The sequence below is a fragment of the Rattus norvegicus genome, chromosome 13, assembly GCF_021556685.1.
Source record: "Rattus norvegicus strain SHRSP/BbbUtx chromosome 13, alternate assembly SHRSP_T2T, whole genome shotgun sequence".
In the NCBI taxonomy this organism is placed as follows: domain Eukaryota; kingdom Metazoa; phylum Chordata; class Mammalia; order Rodentia; family Muridae; genus Rattus; species Rattus norvegicus.
Genome location: NC_141546.1, coordinates 105397112 through 105416837, shown reverse-complemented (window position 1 = coordinate 105416837; position 19726 = coordinate 105397112). Strand labels below are relative to the sequence as shown.

At 45.6% G+C, this 19726-nt stretch overlaps 1 long non-coding RNA gene across 6 annotated transcripts in view; it reads right to left on the bottom strand.

Moving 5' to 3' along the window:
• The window catches only part of LOC102555043 (uncharacterized), a 43098-nt gene extending 25142 nt beyond the window's left edge, over positions 1–17956 (bottom strand). For all 6 annotated transcript variants that reach the window (XR_015635806.1, XR_015635805.1, XR_015635808.1 and 3 more), the window contains exons 1-2: positions 17865–17956; positions 9795–9911 (exon numbers count right to left, since the gene is read on the bottom strand). This is a non-coding gene — a long non-coding RNA (uncharacterized LOC102555043). The remainder of the gene's footprint in view (positions 1–9794; positions 9912–17864) is intronic.
• Positions 17957–19726: the final 1770 nt, after the last annotated feature.

Sequence of the window (19726 nt, the reverse complement as noted above, 5' to 3'; positions counted from 1 at the left end):
TAAAGATTTATTTATTTATTTTATGTATGCGAGTACACTGTTGCTGTCTTCAGACACACCAGAAGAGGGCATCGGATCGCATTACAGATGGTTATGAGCCACCATGTGGTTGCTGGGAATTGAACTCAGGACCTCTGGATGAGCACTCGGTGCTCTTAACTGCTGAGCCACCTCTCCAGCCCTTGTTTTCAATTTTTAAAAATTTTATTTACCCCTCCCCATGTGTGTGTGTGTGTGTATGTGTATGTGTGAGTGTGTGTGTGTGTGTGTGTGTGTGTGTGTGTGTGTGTGTGTGTGTATGTGAAGGTACACATGTGGAGGCCAGAGCACAACTTGTGGGAGTTGGTTCTTTTCTACCACATGGGACTCATGGGGGCTGACACTGTCAGGGACACTGGGGACAAATGTCTTTCCCACTGAGCTATCTCACTATCCCTCAAGCTATCTCACTATCTCAATATCTAAAGCAGCAGTGCTCAGAGGGATGGAGAAATGGGCTGTGTGTGCACATGGCCTTGACTTGAATTGTGTTCTTTTTTCTGGTTCTGTTTCCTCCATAACACATGGAGAAGCCAGGAGAAACCCATCGACAGAGAGAGGGAGTTCTGGGTCTCTACACTGTGGCTGGCTATTGCCAAATATTGTGTTGTTTCTCAAAGGAGAAAGAAAAAAGCCACAGAATCAGTAAATTCCATGTTATAAATAAGACAAGAAATCTTCCTGGTTTCTGTCCCTGCTAAAGTAATGGAGACCTCCTGGGAATTGTGGTTCATGTGTATGGTGCACCCTCCATCTTGTCCACAACCTGAGACCGTAGTCCAACAATGAGGGTGGGAGAAATCATCTTTATATCCACAGTGCTTACCACATAGCTCAGCCACAATACAAACTGGCGGAGAACAGAAAGAAGCAGACAGGTGCAGATGCTGGAGTGCCTAAGACTGAGTTTGACTTTGTCTCTGGATGTTGGGATTTTTCTTAGAACTTCCTCCTGGGTTTATGGGTTAAAATTTCCAAAGGAATGTAGAGAACTTACAAGAGTTAGCCACCAAGTCAGAGCAGGCAGTGTGGTGTAGACTGTGATGCTGACCAACCCTTCACTGGAGCAGACACTGTGGTATAGACTGACTCTCACCAACCCTTCACTGGATTGCTTCTCATTTCTAGACAGAAGCTGTGGGTGCGTCCCTTTCCCAGACATGGGGACTACAGGATCCTTTGCCACTCTTTGGCAAATGCTCCACCAGCCCTACAATTCCCAAGCCCATGGCTTTTCCTGAAACTTTGTATCTATTAGTGAACTTCTAATCAGAAATATACAATTCCTGCCTTAAACTGGAACCCTAGGCCGCCAGGGATGACAGCAGCTCCCCTCAGTCCTCTACTGTCTACACTGGGACCTCCAGACTTGGTAAACATCTTCTCTTTGTTATTTATCCTGAGGAAATATCAACCCACTGAGGAACACCATAAAGCTGTTCATAACCGCTTCCTTCTTATGCTCTTGAAATCTTATTTTCCCTGTCTTTTTTTAAAAGCCCACACTGTGCTGGGTCGGTCTGTCTGTCTGTCTGTCTGTCTGTCTGTCTGTCTGTGTTTCCTGCTTGTGGATCAAATGAAAGCTCTCAGCTACTGTTCCAGTGTCATACTGTCTGTCTGCATTCCACCATGCTCTCCACCATGATGGTCATGAACTCACCCTCTGAAACTCTGAGTTCCCAATCAAATGTTTTCTTTTATAAATTACCTTGGTCATGGTGTCTCTTCACAACAATAGAACAGTAAGACAGGGGCTGGGGATTTAGCTCAGTGGTAGAGCGCTTGCCTAGGAAGCACAAGGCCCTGGGTTCGGTCCCCAGCTCCGAAAAAAAGAACCAAAAAAAAAAAAAAAAAAAAAAAAAAAGAACAGTAAGACAAAGACAAAACTTGGAAAAGATCTTAGAGACTACTTGGTCTAATCACAATATTAAACTTGAAGTGGCAATGCCCTGTGTGGTGGCATGCACCTTTAATTCCAGCACTCGGGAGGCAGAGACAGGCGGATCTCTATGAGGTCCAGGCCAGCATGGCTTACAGAACAAATTCTAAGACAAAGGGGAAAAAAAGTGACTTGTTAGGAAGGAAGGAGGGAGGGAGGGAGGCCTAGGGAGTTGGAGAGATGGCTCACTGATGGTTCCAGAGAACCAAGTTCAGTTCTGTGTGGTGACTTGGAATCACCTGTAATTCCAGCTCAGGGGAGCTAGCACCCTCTCTGGACTCCACATCACCTGGGCTCATTAGCATGCACACCCCCACCACCACACACACAAGTTATTAACAACAAAAATCTCTTTTAAAAAGTCTAGTGTCAAGTGGGACTAAGAAAGTCAAGGTTTCGTTAGTTTCTTCACATGAAACAGAGCTTGAGTCGCGTGTGTTTTGATCTCATGCCTAGTCTCATGACCACAATGACATCAGATTACAGTGATCTAGGAAGGCTGTTTGCATCCTCCTGATCACACGAACACTACGGATTGTGAAATTTTATTTCACTATTTTGGTTGGAAATGTTTCCCTAACCACTGGTGTGCTGGTGACATCCCTGGTACTTCATACCAAGGGTGGTGCCTCTGTGGGTCAGTGACTGTCTTTCAGGATCCCCTCTATGACGTCATCGTCTCCTAAGGCTCCACATCAGAGGCAGTTAGGCCAAGGCCCTCGGGAAAGCAGCCCCCAGGCCTTTTCTGTCGTTAAGTGTGTCCCACAGTTGAAGATTCCCATTTCCCCACTCTGTCTCATGCAGGCCAACTTTAAACTCATCTTAGTGATCTCCTCCCTGCTCTCCCAGACCCAAAGGGCTCCAGGTGGGTGCTGTTCAGGTGCTGCTGGGTAAAGCCTTTCACCTTGCTCCTAAATCACTGTTTCTGTGAAGCAGCTGAGTACATCTCTCTCTACGCTTTTGTTACATATATGATCTCTCCCACACGCCAATCCCCACTTACTCCAAATAATGTTCTAGAAGGTCACCAGCGTGTGTGCGTGCGTTTGCTTATTGACTGATTGGGCACATGTCTGGAGGTCAGAGGACAGGAGGTCAGCAGGAGTCAGTTCTCTTCTTCCACCATGTGGGTCCCAGGAACTAATCTCAGATCATCAGCCTTGGCGGCAAGCATCTTCACCCACAGTCAGTCATCTTCCAGTCTCCACTCGCATCCACTGACTAGCTATTGAGTATAGAATACACCAGGGGAAGATGCATATCACACAGATCTGACACTCATATGTGGTGTACTTTACCTAGCCATTTACTTAACGGTGTCTCTAAAGAAACATACCCATACCCCTCTCTTCTCTGCTTGCTAAATTTCTACTGCCTTTCTCCTGTACTTGGTAACCTCCTACTTTCTCTCCAGCATGTGCTAGCTCTGAACTTGCCCGTGCTAACTGCCAGGTGTCCTCTTCCTAAGGATATTAATTCAGCTGTTGACTGCACTCCTCAAAATCCTTGGATTTGCAGTGATCTCACACAGTTTGCTCTCAACTTTAACTTGTTCTGTGATTTCCTTTCATCTTCTACACCTCCTCCTTCTGGATGTCTCAAATACTCTACTTCAGTTAACACCTCCATGAAGCAGCTCCCAGACTTTCACCCTTTGTCCAACTTATCTAGAGTTCTACTTGCATACTCTCCCTTCACCTGGATAACCCACCTAGTCTCTCAAACACATCTAAATTCAATGTGTGCACTTAGGAGGCTGAGGCAGGAGTTTAAGGAAAGCATGGGCCACATAACGACATAGTAAGACTCTCAAAGACAAATGGATCAAAAGGGGGTAAGTGGATAAAGAAAAGCTGGCAAGATGGCTCAGTGGGTAAAGGCTCTTGCAGCCAAGCCTGATGCCCTGAGTTTGATCTCTGGGTCCCACAAGGTAGGAGGGAACCAACTCTATCAAGTTGTCCTCTAACTATGGCACATGCACACAATAAATAACAAATGTAACAAAGAGAAAGAAACAAATATTCTTGTCCCCCAAACACCTCCTCCTAACTTTCCTATTAGTATTTACACATTTTTAATGTGTTTGTGTATGCAGTATTATGTGTGGTGTGTGTTTGGTGTATGTATGAATGGAGGCCAGAGGTCTTCCTCAACACCTTATTTTTGAGACAGGTTCTCTCACTGAACCTGGAGCTCACTGATTCTGCTGGACTAGCTGACCAGCAGTCCCAGGATCCTCATATGTAACCTTAGTATTGGGATTTCAGATGCATGCTGCTAATTCAATCTTTATTTGGAGACCTGGAGTCTAAATGCAAGTCCTTGTCCTTAGGTGATAAGCCCTTCACTGACTGAACCATCATCCAGCCTTATTAATATCTATAAAAGAAAGCATGCCATTAACATTAAAATATAAATGTCTCAACAGAACATCTCTCTCTCTCTCTCTCTCTCTCTCTGCTGTCTCCCAGAATCCTACATTGCCAACTCGATATGTGTTCACTAAATGCCTTCTGCGCCATACCTCAGGAACGTGGTGTGGAAAAGATGAAGATATAGAAAGAGGAGGAGGAGGGAGGGAGGGGAAGGGAAAGGAAGAGAGGGAGCCGGGTGTGTGCGTGTGCGTGTGTGTGTGTGTGTGTGTGTGTGTGTGTGTGTGTGTGTTGCTTCTAATGACAATGTCCCCGTGGGCTCAGGTGTTTGAACCCTTGCTCCCCAGTTGGTGGTGCTGTTTGGGGAGATTTAGGAGATGTGGCTTTGCTTCAGGGAGTCACTGAAGGCAGGTTCTGAGGTTTCACATCCATGCACCATCCCCAGTTTGTCTGTTTGCTGTCTGAGGTGTGAACTCTCAGCTGTCCCTACTGTCATGCCTGCCATCTGCTGCCATGACTCCCAGCCATGCTGGACTCTTGTCCCCCTGAAACAATAAGCCCAAATAAACCTTCTCCTGTACACTCCTTTGGCTGCTTCTGTGTTTTATCAGAACAGAAAAGTAGCTAAAACGAAGGGCTCTTGTTGGTTCCTAGTTTGAGGTACAATCCAGGACAGTGGGAAGGCATGGCAGCAGGAGCCTGAGGCATCTGGCCCTATGCTCTCCATGATCAGGTGACAAATGAGAGGTGATACTCAGCCTACTTTCTCCCTTTTATTGATTTGGGAAACCAAATCGAGGGGTTCCTCCCTCCTCAGTTAAAGCTGTCTAGGGGCACCCTCACAGACTTTCTCAGAGATGTCTCCTAGGTGATTCTGCGTTCTGTCAAGTTGACAGTGTTAGTTACTACACGTCCACATTTTGCCAACCTGAAACCCGGTATATCATTTTGAAACCATAAACTCTTGTTCCTATATGGTCATCTCAAAATGAAAAATGTATTTAGTCCAACTACAAACTACTGTAGTCTTTAATAGTCCCAATACTGTTCAGAATTCCCAATGCCCCTTCTGAGAATCAAAATACTCCTTTACCTGTGAACTTCCAGGCCATCAAAAGACTGGTTATATACCCCACACACAACTGAACAGAATAAACACTCTAGTTATAAAAGGGAAAAGTGGGAGCATAGCAAGGAAAGATTAGGTCAAACCCTAGCAGGAAAACACCAAACCCTGCAGCTCCGTTCAGATATCTGGAGAGTGTGACACAATCACCCATGTTCCTGCAGCTCCGTTCAGATTGTCTAGAGACTGACAGAATGGTCTAGGTTCCAAAGGGTAGGCAGCCTCACCCATCCACCACTGCCACCTGTAGCATATATGGCTTCTCCCTAGGTCAGCTCTAGTCTGCCTACTGACTTCCTTGTCATATGCCCCATGACTGTGATGTCTCCAATATCCTGGGGTCTCTACTATAACCTAGGCTTTACCTTCATACCTCATCCATTAGCCTCTCAGGGCTCCTTCCACGGACTCTGACACTGCTATACCTTGCCTGTCCTCAGCGGTTCTCTGAATTAAGATTCTATGAACCTTAATCCTGTATCTTTTATGCCTATAAAATCAGTACAATGCAGACAGCACTGCCATAGCTGCCGTTAGCTTTGGGATGGCCCCTGGCCCCTGACCACAGTTTTACCAGCTCCTGTTCGACCTCATGGCTGCCCTTGGGGAAACACTTCTGCAGTTAGCTGCTTTCAAGCAGGGAAGCTCTCCACGATACTCTCAGGTTAGGCTGTCTCCTTTCAAATGAATTTTCGATGTCAGAAGAGCCTGGATGGGTTGGTTGCCATCTTTCCTTGGGGCATCTTTCTGTCATTCCAGTGTCTTCACTTGCCCTGTCTGTAACCTTAAGTTCCCTCTTCTTTGTGTGAGTCCTGTGTATGTACACGTGTGTGTGTGTGTGTGTGTGTGTGTGTGCATGTGTATTCATGAGTTTGTTTGTGCATGTATATATTCCTGAGTTTGTGTATGCATGTGTGTATGTTCATGAGTTTGTGTTTGTGCATGTACATGTGTGTATGTGTGTGCATGTATGTGTCTGTGCATGTGTGTGTGTGTGTGTGTGTGTGCGCATGCTTGTCTGTGCAGCCAGAGGTAAACTTGAATGTATTTGGTTATTACTCTCTTTCTTGTTTTTTGAGGCAAGGTCTCTTTCCTGAACCCCACCTCTCCTCTTCCCTGTTTCAGCTAGACTCGCAGGCCAGTGAACCCCCAGGATCTTCCTGTCCCTCCCCACTCCCTCAGACTGGGGCTACAAGCCTGGCTTTTATGTGGTTACTAGGGATCAAAGCTCAGGGTTTCCTGTACAAGTACTTTACCCACCGAGCTGTTTGTCCAGCCCCTTACCCACACTCTTTGCCTTATCAAACAGCATGTATTTCTCCTCCTCCTTCTTTTTCTTCAACTGCTGTTTGCTCTCTGTCTCTGTCTCTGTAGAGCAGAGAGCAGTAACCATGACACAGGCTGAATGCTATCTGTTCTTAAGATTTCTCCACCAAACAGATTAAGCCATTACTGTTAAATGCAGTCCTAGAATTATATGCATGAGCATTTCCACCACTGCTCACATACAGTGGTAGGGCCCCTGAAGGAAAATAGGAAACAGACACAGGGTGGGCAGTGTCTTCGTGTGTACCTCAGCTCTGCCACAGCTCTCCTAAAACCTTGTCCCTTCCTTTCCTCCACATTCCAACTATCCTTAGTCTACCTGTCCAGTAGTTTAAAAGACCCAGTCAGAATGTAAGTCACTATGCATGGGAGACCAAAAATCCAAGTGTATAAAAAGCTCTGCTCTGTTATGTTTCAGGCTCTGCCTTTGCGGCTCTGCCTTTGAGGCTCTGCCTCAGAGGAGCTTCAGTAACCCAGTTCCCAGGGAGCCTATAACAGAACAGCCCCAAGGGCCTGTTTTCACAGAGAGGTGCTACGTATACACTACGTGAACATTGTCAGTAATAGTTTCTAGAAGTTTTTCATGCATTCATATTTTGGAAGTTTGAAAGGACTCTGGCTAGCTCAAGTGTGGAGGGCATGCCTCTGGAAGGTCTTTCCCTTCTCCCATTCCCTCTGCCTTGTTAAAACCCTTACATTACACTCCTAAGGCTAGCTACCCAGGTCTATTCCCTTTTTGGACGTTTCCTCCTCCTGAAGCTGACCACAAAAATCCAGCTCTCAAAGTACTGAAGTCCAGCAATCAAAAGCCTCCTTCTGCTCACCTAAGTAACACGTCCACTTAAAATGAAACAGTCACCCTAACACAAGGCTTTGTCTTTGTAAACTGCTGGTTTCCTGCGTGCCAGGTTTGTCTTCTCTCTACCCAGTCAGTCCTTTGTCCCACTCTGGGACAAACACCCCTCCCCGCTCTCCTCTGTTTCCGTCTCCTTCTCACTCATCCTGTCTTTCATTCCCTGCTCTCTGTCTCTCTGGGGCAAACAAGTCTCTGTGCTGAAAACTTAGTCTTGGGGTCCTGAGCTGATGTCGTTCCATCTTCAAGAGCAGGGAGGTCAGGTGTGGTGCACACATCTTCAATCCCAGTACTTAGGAGGCAGAGGCAAGGGGATCCTGGGAGTTCAAGTTCAAGTCTGGCCAAACAAGGGGGGTTGGGGGGGACAGGAACAGGGGAATTCCTTCAGTGCGTTTACGTAGTTATGTGATGCTCTTGCTGGCCTGGAATGTATTACATAGCTCAGGCTGGTGTGTTCAGAGACTACAGCCACACAATATCATGGCTAGTTCATTATATCATGTTTTAGTTTTCTTATCTTATTGCACTGATTCAAACTCCCCAGTTAATATTTTAAGCAAGGGGAGAATGAGGCTTTTATTTTTCACTGGAATTTTTTTTCCTTAATAGTCATTATCATGAAAGGTAGTAGCTCATACTTTTTTTGGTTGTTTACTCTAAATCATATATAATCTTTCTTTTTTATATTAAAATTTTATTTTCACCCTGATCAGGTTTTGCTCTCAAGGTGAACTACAGAACTCAAGTGAAGTGGGTATTTGGCAGCTGTTCAGAGATAGGATCAATTACAGAGTGCCAAGCCAGATGATTTATATCTTAAATCATGAGTCATCTAGTCCATGTTTAGTGTTGTCAAGAGAACTATGGAACATACATTCCAGACTTGTGCTACTCAGGCTGGAATTCTCTGGCAAAGTGCGGGAAACAATTTGCTCACTTAGGGCTGCTATATGCCAGATACTCCCCGCCCCTCAGCTGAGCTGCAAGAATGGGAAAAGGTTGCTGTTTTCATTGTAGACAACAAACGTAATGTAAATGAACCAATGAGTTAGCAGGTAGTCAGGCATGCATTAAAGATGATACATTACAGAGCAGCTGAAGGAGAAGGACAGCTTCCGCCAAGTGATCATAAAAAGATGTCCACGGAATATTTACAGAGAGACCCGGGAGACAAAAGGAAGCCAACCATACAGAGATGGCAAGACACTGAGGCTAATCAAAGAGCAAACACAGGAACCGAGGTGAGCTTTGGAACTCTGCAAGAACTGAGAGTGCCAAGGAGCAGTTGGCGGAAAGGGTACGGACATGAGGTTAGAGTGGTGACAAGTGTACTCATAAGTAACAGAGATGAGGATAATCATATATTTGATAAGCTGAAATGCATTTATAAGACTCACAGCCAACATTATAAAGGAAATACTGTGTGTGGGGGGAAGGGTTAGGCAGTATAACAGCTTCCTCCAAGATTGAAACATTCTATCCTGTAGGGAAGCTCCTTAAACAAGAAGGTAAACAGCTCAAGTCCCTGAAACAGGAAGTCCCTGAAACTGACCAGATTCACTAAGCCCCTCCCTGTCAGAGTAAGCAATAAAGACTGAGTCACTCTCAGACAGCCAAGCTGCAAAGAAGACTGAGATCAGACCAGCTGCTTGGGAAGCAGAAACCAGCTGAACTGCCTGTAGGCTGTGCAGTGTGCTTCATTCAGTTTTCCAACTTCTGTGAGCTACAGTCATTTTTGCTTCTATAAGTGACCCTTCTCCCATATCTCTATAAGTAACCCCAATCAAACTCATTGGTTCACCAAATTGGACTCAAGTGGTAATTATACTTTGGTCTGTCACAGGCTACCAATATATTTGGGGTTGTGTCTCCCCAGGAAGTCTTGTCACGCAACAGTTGGGAGATGAGATGCAACCAAAACTAAGGACTTATCGAAAAACTAAAAGGAAACCAATACTTTGTAGGCTGATTAAAATTTTAATTTAAAAACAGTTTGAATAGAAGTAACTTGAGATGTCCCAGAAACCACAGGCTATGAAATGAAAATCTGTGTGAGAGGAAAAATACCTCCCTATGAGTTGCTAGCCAGCCCTTGAAGCTCCTTAAACAATACAGGCAACTGTCACTGTCCTTGCTTACCAGAACAAGATGGTGAGACTCCATTGGCTAAAGATCCCACGTTCCTTGGTTACGGGACAGAAAAATAGAACTGGAACTGACCTATAACCTTTCTCCGTGTTTTCATGGTGCCAGAAGCTGGAAAGAAAAGTTAACAGTCTTAATCAGGTGTGAAGGCTGTGTGCTATGCTACTAACCTGACAGGTAAGATGTGCACACTAATGCAACAGTGGTATGACTGTTCAGGGGCAACCAACTCTTTCCTGATTGGATTTCAAACCTGCTCCACAGGAGAGAACTTATTTCTGGCACTGTAAACCTTGGCCAAAAGCCTGTGTCAGGATAGTCCAAAAGCCCTAGTGGGGAAGATATTACTGTGTACTACTGTGTCTTTGAAATAGACACATTGGATTGGGCCCATCAAACCATCTTCTGGGTACTTAAGTTTGTGCCTATAGATTTGTGTTCCTCTAAGCTGTGCTCAGAGAAACTCCCCCCGCCCCGTGGGCAGCAGTTACTACAGAGATTTATAACCAATTAAGGCTCCGAGAATTAGTAATTGCTTAACCCTAAAGGACAGATCAAATCACCATCTCCAAAGCTCAGAGAACAACATATAAAAGAGGTTCTGAAAGAATACAAAGGGAAGACTATGCTGGAAACTGTCTTCCAGTCATTGTCTCACAGCAGCTACACTTATGTGCATCAGCACTGGGCCTGTCAACACTGAGAATCATGGATAGGAGAGAGGCTCATGAGGCCCCACCCTTGTCTGAACCCTGAGTTACTACTGGCAGTTAATGGCTGAGGGAAAGGGAGACATTTTCTTCAGCTGCTAAGTTTCAGATGCATTAGTAAATACTTCTACACCTGCTAGTTGGAAAGAAGGAGGGAGGGGAGGGAGACTAGAGAAAGTAATGGGGGAGTATTACTGAACAGATTGTATACAGGTGTTAAATTGCCAAAATAAAATTGTACAAGAAAATCTTAGGGGCTTACAAAATTAACTCAACATCTTAAATATATATAAAGCCTAAATAAAACAAATATACTCCTTTTTCATCCCATCCCATCCCATGGAAAATTCTCACTTACTAGAACCTATTGAAATGTTAACTTGATTTATAGAGAGCTAAGTTTTCTTAGGAAAGGTTGTGAAGCCAAGAAGTTTTTGGCAGTTCAGTCAGTCAGATGGACATTACCAATCCAATCAACTGGTGATGGGCTTTCCAATGCTAAGGGATCGCATCATCAGTCCCAGTCTTTGTGGTAAGCTAAACAAAGCCACATGACTTGGCTCCTGACTTTGTACTCTTGTTTGGAGGGAAGAACCAGCAAATGAAGCACTTTCAGTCCCACTAAATTTATCCAAAAATAACGTATGTAGCAAGTGAGTTTGGGTGACTCAGGTTGGTCACTCTCTACCCGTCTTGATTTAGACTCTGGGCTATTTTTGGTTTTCAGAACTAGTTGGTTGGTGCGGTCTCAGCTAGGCTCAGCAAATTGGTCAAAGCATTGCTTTGTCATAGCACAGAAGCTTGTGACAAAAATCCTGATGTTTTTCTGTGTGAAAGGGCATTGAACTCCACTGTGGTCAGACTTTGCTACAAAGGCCTGCAGAGGCCTGGCTGGTCTGCTACACTGGAGTTTTTAACTCTCACAATGACTGTGGGTTTGGACAAACTGCCAGTGAAGTCACTGGCATTGAGTTGGCTTTCATGGCAGTCTCCTTCCCACAAAGGTTACCAGCACTGCTCTGCTCAGACAAGGCAAGCTCGTGGCACAGACAGTAGGTCTCAAGCCAACAGTCACCGGCTTATCTCTGTACTCTCCATACATCTACCCTCCAACAGACTCTTCAGGTAGTCCAGGGCTAAACCAAAGAATCAGTGCATAGGATTCAATTAGGCCATTTTTACTAATCTCCGACAAAATGAAAAATTAACTTAGTGCACACAAGTGGGGCTGTTGAGTAGCATCTCTGTTACTTCCTGTAGATGACTTTACAATGACACTTTTGTGCTTCCTATCAGGGTTTTAATGTCGGTAAGTTCTTCCTTTTAGTAAGAATTAGTTGAGAAGAGGAAAGATGAGAGGGGAGAGACAAGAGAGAGTAATGAGGGTAGATATTAGCAAAATGTGCTATATACATGTATCAAATTTTCATAAAAAATGTGTGCGTTCCTGTGTGGTGTGTGCATGTGTGTGCCAGTATGGCTGCCTGTACGCAGTACCCACAGGAGGACATCAGGTGTCCTGCTCTATCACTCTCTACCTTATTTCTCTGAAACAGTCTCTTACTGAACCTGGATCTGGGCTAGGCTCAGGAAGCCCTAGCAATCCTGTCTCTGCCCCCAATGGTGCAGGTGTTACAGACACGGCACAGCCAAGCACTGCGTCTGTCCTTACACTTGCACAGCGAGCGAGCACCGTGAGTCATCCGCTCCTCTCTCTTCCTGAGCACTGTCCCTTTTGTCTTCACTTGGCCTAAGATAAAGGGTGGCGTTTCAAAGCCAATCCCTGTAACTTTTTGCAATTTTACTGAGCTCAGAGCCTTAACTCTGGAACGCACACACACACACACACACACACACACACACACACACCACTCCCACCACCACCCCATCCCCCACCCCACCCCTCTGGATGTTTAGATCTTGGATTGGCCTTTCTGGTCCCTACTTGATGATGTGATGATGATGACACAGGTAAACGCTCAGTCAAGTCTCATCCGTAGATATCTTCCCAGGTAGCATCACATCCCTACTAAACCCAACAAGAAGGGTTGAGAGAAAGCAGCAATAAGCATTAGCAGTTACTACTGCTATCACCACCAGAGAACAGGAGCAAGGAAAACACACAAGCCAGGTGCAATGTTACTGCCTGTAATTCCAGTACACGCAAGGTGGAGGCAGGAGGATGGAGGATTTGAGGCTAGTCTAGGCTACAGAATGAAACCCTAACTCAAAACCAATACTGGGGTGGGGCATATCCTCCAACAACAAAATATAGATCTTTATAATATAGTTTTTTAAAATACCAACTTGTGAATAATTTGTCTTGTAACAGAAATGTTTTAAATACTCAAAGTTTCACAAGCATAGTGAACAACCTTATGTTCAAGAAATATTGATGCCGGGGCTGGGGATTTAGCTCAGTGGTAGAGCGCTTACCTAGGAAGCGCAAGGCCCTGGGTTCGGTCCCCAGCTCCGAAAAAAAGAACCAAAAAAAAAAAAAAAAAAAGAAATATTGATGCCAAGGGGGAAATGTAAATTTTTGTTTATTTATTATTATCCCCCCCCCTTTTTTTGGTTTTAGACAGGTTTTATCTGTGTCACCCTGGGTGTCCTGAACCATGCAGACCAAGCTGGCCTTAACTCAGGGATCCTCCTGATTCTGCCTCCCAAGTGCTGGGATTAAAGGCATGAGCTACCACAGTCCAGCTGCTGCTGCTTCTTTCTTTAGACGATTTCATGAACTCCAGGCTGGCTTCCAACCTGCTATGAAGCTAAAGGTTACCTGAAGTGCTCTACCTTGCAAGTGCTGAGGTCATAGGTGTGCACTGCCATGCGTAGCTTATGTGGTCCTGGTGCTGGGGATAGAACCCAGGACTTCATACTTGCTAAACAAGCACTCTACCAACTGAGCTCCATCTCCAGCTCTTAATTTCTATAATTGAGTCAGTGTTTAGTAATACTTCATGATACAGATCATAAATAAGAATGTGAAACATCTCAGTCTGTTATTCAAGGTATCAATGAAAGACAAAAAATAAATGGGGGGGGGTTACCCATGTCTTAGAAAGACACCTAAATAACTATGACTACCACATTGTCTTCTTTTCCTCACAGTCCCCCAGCCCCTTTTTTCTGAGCTGGTGTCCAACTTGCTTTGTATTTGAGGATAACCTTGAACTTCCAATCCTCCTGTTTCCACCTCCAAGTGGTGGGATTACAGCTGTGTGTCACTAGGCCATTTTCATATGCTTTATGTCCTTTATAATAACCTTTTACAGAGGCAAAATTACAGGGTGGTGTGTGTGTGTGTGTGTATGTGTATGGCCAGCAAGCCCCTGAGGTCTTGTCTGTAGTTACAGGTACATACCAGCACACCCAGCAATTACATGCATTTTGGGGATCTGAACTCAGATCCTCATGCCTGTATAGCAAGCATTTTATTTAATGAGCCATCCCCCAACTCAACAGAATTACTTTAAATTTACGCTTCACAAAATACGGGTTTTGATAGCTAATTCCCCATAGTAGTAAATGCCAAGCCGGGAGTCCCTGGAACACAGCAGCTCAGCTGTACCCATGGTGCAGTGTGCATCCCTCTCATTCTAACTCCACTGGCTAGGAAGTGTGTATTTCTCCCTTCTCCCAGTCAGTGAGGGAAATGCTTTCCTATTTGCTCCTCTGCTTCACTATATAAAGAATTTTTAATGTCTCCATCTTCTGTAATTTTACTCTCATTTCCTGGTTTGGGTTTTCTGTGGTTATCACTCTTTGGTTCTGTTCTGCCTCATTCCTCTTGTAGGCTTTGACCTTTGTTCCAGTTTTGGTATGTTTTCCTGTTTTGGTTCCTTCTATAATCTATGCTTAGTATTAAAAAGCTATTACTCTGTGTGTGAATGCACATGAAAGTTGGAGGGCAACTTGGAGGACTTGGTTCTCTCCCACCACGGCAGCTCAGTTGCGTGGCAAGCACCCTTACTCACTGAGTCACTACACTAGTCTCTCCCCATCCTTGTTAAGACACCCCTCACACACGCACACACACACACACACACACACACACGTGCGCGCACGCGCACACACACACACACCCCGCACACATACATCCCTCACACACACATACCCCTCACACACACACCCCTCACACACACACACACACACACACACACACGTGCGCGCACGCGCGCACACACACACACACCCCGCACACATACATCCCTCACACACACATACCCCTCACACACACACCCCTCACACACACCACACACAAACACACACACACACACCACACACCCCTCACACATACATCCCTCACACACACCCACACCCCTCACACATACACACCACACACACCCCTCTCACAGATATCCCTCACACACACACACCTTACACATACATCCCTCACACACACACATCTCAAGTAGCCCAGTCCATCCTCAAACTGATATGCAGCTGAGGATGACCTTGAACCCTGATCCCCCCCCCCTCCCGCCTCTGCCTCCACGTTACAAGTATGAGACATTGTATCTGGCTAGGAACTTTTTGTTCCCATCTTTGTCACTAAAGATTATCTAGTTGTCCCATTTTTAAAATATAAGTAGCTGAAAAGTGTTTCACTCTAGATTAGATTTCAAAAAGAATTTTCTGAGCAGGCTTATAATTCTAAGACTATGGAGGTTGAGGCAAGAGGATCACTAGTTAAGAGGCCAGCCTGGGCTACCTAGGAAGACCTGACTTAAAAAAAAAAAGTTATGGGGTTGGGGATTTGGCTCAGTGGCAGAGCGCTTGCCTAGGAAGGGCAAGGCCCTGGGTTTGGTCCCCAGCTCCGAAAAAAAGAACCAAAAAAAAAAAAAAAAAAGTTATGGTCCAATATAAATGCTATAATGTATTTGAACATTGTGTTGAAAAGGTTAGTGACAGAAGATGGTTAAGATACTATGTTGCTGAGTTATCCCCCACTGATTATATTTTAGAGACTGTCTAATGTATATGATTTGAGAACACAGAATGAAACTTCTTTTTTTTTTTGGTTCTTTTTTTTGGAGCTGGGGACCGAACCCAGGGCCTTCAGAATGAAACTTCTAAATAGAAACAATCATTATTTTTTAAAAAGAAATATAGAAACAATCATAGTAGGTTTTTTTTAATGGCCCATTACTTAATGTGCTTTTCATTTTTGTTGTTAGAAATGTTCCTGCCTCTGTCTACCAAGCACTGTGCACTCAAACTCTGTCATGAGGAGTCTGCATTCTCCATGGCTCGGTGATCAGGCCATCAGAGCACAGCACATGGAAACAAAGGCAGCACTGAGCAGCTGGGCACATGATTCCCAGCAAGCTCTGTCTTCTGAGTCGTTTCCTTACTGATGTAGTGAACGGAAGGATAGGAGTCATCCCAACTTCCTTAAATGGCTTATAGTTCTGATGGAAACCATTTTTAGCTCCAAAGTGTAAGAGTTTCTCAACAGTAAAACTGAAATAAATAATAAAATAATAAAAAGGCAGTGCAAGGTACAATTTAGTGTAGAATACAAAGAAGCCCTTGGTTTAATCCTCAATAGCATATATAAAATATTGGGTCAAGAGCAGGGTTCTCAACCTGAGTCAAGACTCCTTTGGGGGCAGAACTACCCTTTCAGGGGTTGCATATTAGATATCTTGCATATTATATATTTACATTATGAGTCATAACAGTAGCAAAATTAGTTATGAAGAACAAAAATAAATTTTTTGGTGAGGAATTACCATGGCACAAACTGTATTAAAGGGTCACAGCATTAGGAAGGTTGAAACACTGGTCAGGAGACAGAGATTACTATATAAATACCAATATTGGATTTTAATCTTCAGGTCTTTTATTTAATATTTTTATTTTATGTACATTGGCATTTTGTCTGCATGTAGGAGGGAGTTGGCCCCCTGCAACAGTTGTGAGCTACCATGTAGGTGCTGGGAATTGAACCCTGGTCCTCTCGAAGAGCAGCCAGTTCTCTTAACTGCTGAGCCATCTCTCCAGCCCAACCTTCAGATCCTTTAAACTGGTTAAAGGTGGATAACTACTGGGACTAAAGCTCTAAAATGCTTGCACATCCGTGTTTGCATATGAACACTTTCCAGCTCACAAGAGTTGTGTTTATTTTTGGAAAGCAAATGAAAAGCACACCAGATTCTCTCATTCCTGACACAATCTCTCTCCATGATTAACCTTTCTTTTAAAAAGTTGGGGGAAGAGGTTGGAAAGAAGAAACTGAAGCACCCAAACAATAGACACCACTTTTATCATTAAACAAGTTTCCCAATACCATAAAGGCTTAACGGCTATCATTTTACCACTTATACAAAGACGATCCACATGAAACCTGAGGAGCCCTCACTACCAGAATGCAGGTCACTGTGACATGGCAAACGACTCCGCATGTCAAAACAACAGCTCACTTTCTGACGACAGGGCTGTGGTGCCAATTGTACAAGGTGCCTGGCATTCATTTCTTCAACACTAAACTTTTAACTGGTTCCCGATCCATAGCAAATCTGGAACACCAACCCTCTCAGTTCATCCTCATTTGAAATGGGAGAGAGGGTGGGGTTCAGTGTATCTCCTATCTTCAAAGTGGAGCTGATGCAAGTAGGTGCACCAATTATGTCTTCTTCCCAATCTAACCACACATCTTTGACCTGGTTACTCTGGATGAGACATGTCATCCTGCTCTCCTCACAGACTTGCAGGAAACCAATATTGAGTTCAGCAGGGAAGACGGAGACAGGGACAGTCTCAAACCCACGTTTACTCTCGCTCTTCACAAGTTTTCATTGCAACACTACCTAAACCTACACTGTGATAAGTTTCACCCAACAGAGAACTTTCTGGAACTTGCTTCAGCTGAAAGAGGCGTGGCCCAGGTGCCACACCTTTCTGACTGGCAATTGTCTGGACCGGCAAAGCAAGGCTGTCCACACACTCGCGCTTGGCTGCCCCGAGCTCCACCGGCCGACCCCACGGGTGCACCTTACGTGACCCGGTGACCCGGGGAGGACACCGCACACTACGCCTCACCTCAGCTGAACCTGGCAACCCAGTCCTGAGGAGACCCGTGTCCAAGTTGTGGGGACCCTGTGCTGTCATTTCACGTGACCTTAAGAACCCGCTCACCAAGAGGATCCCCGCCTGGTCTTGCCGCCTCACCTCACACAACCCCGACCTCGTCGCGAGGGGACTCCTACCCAAACCCATCACGACCCGCTTCACCTCACGTGACTCCGGTCCCCCCAGTCCAGAAGGGACCCCCACACCTGAGCATGCCGCCTCACAGGGTCACCCGAGGACCCCACCCGAGCCCGTTGCGACCCCGCCGCCTCACCTCACACGACCCTGACACCTCAGAGCTAAAATTAGACCGGCCGAGCTGCGCGCTCACGTGCGCGCGGCCCGGCGGGGCGGAGGCCCGACTGCGTGAGTCATCAGCCCCGCCCCTTCGCGGAGAACGCTGTGACGTAAGCGCGCTGCCGAGAAGCCGGGATAGAAAGTTCGAGTTTCGCTGTCTTAAAGGAGCCGCAGCTCGCACTGCTCCCGTTCGGCCACCTCAGACAAGAAGTATGCTCCCCAGGTCACAGAGCTGACCTTTGACAAGCTCTTAGTCATTGCCACCGGGCTGGCTCCAGAGTTTTCATTTTTTTGGTGCTTAAGTTTAGCTGACCCTAGGCCCAGCCCTGTGGAGCCTACGCTTGGGTTTTCTGGAACTGGAGAGGTTGTGCTTAAGAGACCTGGGCTGGCACACCAGGGCCAGAGGTGTCAGAGGCCGACCTTGCTTTTCAGTCCTGAGCCATTCACTGTGAACATGGTCATACCAAGAACAGCTTCGGAGAAGTCGCACCGTAGTAAGGGAGTTCAGTAGGACAATGGCAGGTGTCATCACTGGCTGTGGGTCTTCCCTAAATACCACAGACCTGTCTCCTGGCGACTCATACCAGACACACGGAAAGTCCTCTACGTGGCCATTTAGATTCCTGTCCTTAGTCTCCATGTCTGTGTGCCCTGCCCATCATGCTTCTGTGATTTGTTTCCCCGCCCCCAATACCTGTGGAGTCTGGATTCTTGGTGCGATCTTACCTTCATGAAGTTCAGGGGGGAGATCACCTGCCTGAGACCCTGTGGCCTGTGAGAGATAGAGGGTCCCAAGCAGTTCACGAGCGAGCGTGCGCAAGCACACACCCCCCTCTGATAAATCTGGGGAGATTCTAAGTCAGCACATCACAGAGACACGTTTATACCCATGTTTATCGTTGCACTATTCACAGTAGCCAGATAAGGAGCCAACCCAGATGTCCATCGACAGATACATGGTTAAAGAAGAGCTGTTCTGGGGTTGGGGGATTTGGCTCAGTGGCAGAGCGCTTGCCTACGAAGCGCACGCTTGTTGACATTTTTACCTGCTGAGCCATCTTCTGGCCCCCTGCGGTGGAATTTTGCTAGGCAAAGAATGAAAATAGGGGGTTGGGGATTTAGCTCAGTGGTAGAGCGCTTGCCTAGCAAGCGCAAGGCCCTGGGTTCGGTCCCCAGCTCCGAAAAAAAAGAAAAAAAAAAAAAGAATGAAAATAGCTGTGGGGAAATGGATAGAACTGGAAATCATTACATTAAGTGACCTAAGCCACACTTGGGGAAAGGATAGCATGTTTTCTGTCATACGCAGAATTTAGATCCAACCTCTGGTCTCTGCAGATACTGCACTCGTGCACACACCCACACAGATGTACACATACATAACTTAAATCTTCAAATTAAAACAAAGGGAGGAACTCGGGATGAAGAAGAATCAAAGCAGCTAGAGAGGAGAGAAGGCAGAACTGAGTGCAGAAGGAAGAACTGTTTGGGCAATAAGTGGTGTGGGGCTTAGAGGACAGTCAAGAGGAGAATCAGGAAGCATAAGGACCTGTGTATGAACACATCACAGTGGGACCCATTACTTCGTATGCTAACTGAAGAAAATAATTAAAAGATGGGGGAGGGGAATAAGAAAAACACCTTTAAGAAAAAAGACCCAGGTATGACAATGGGCTCACATGTGCCTGCAAACTGTCAGAGGTCAGACATGTTGCATAGAAGGCCATGGCGTAAACACAGGCTTGAGATCATAGGAAGGACTGGAGACATAGTTCTGGGGACTGCTGTCTCTCCCATCTTGTGTCTCTTACCCAGCTTCCAGAAAGGTGACCCAGGGGGTGA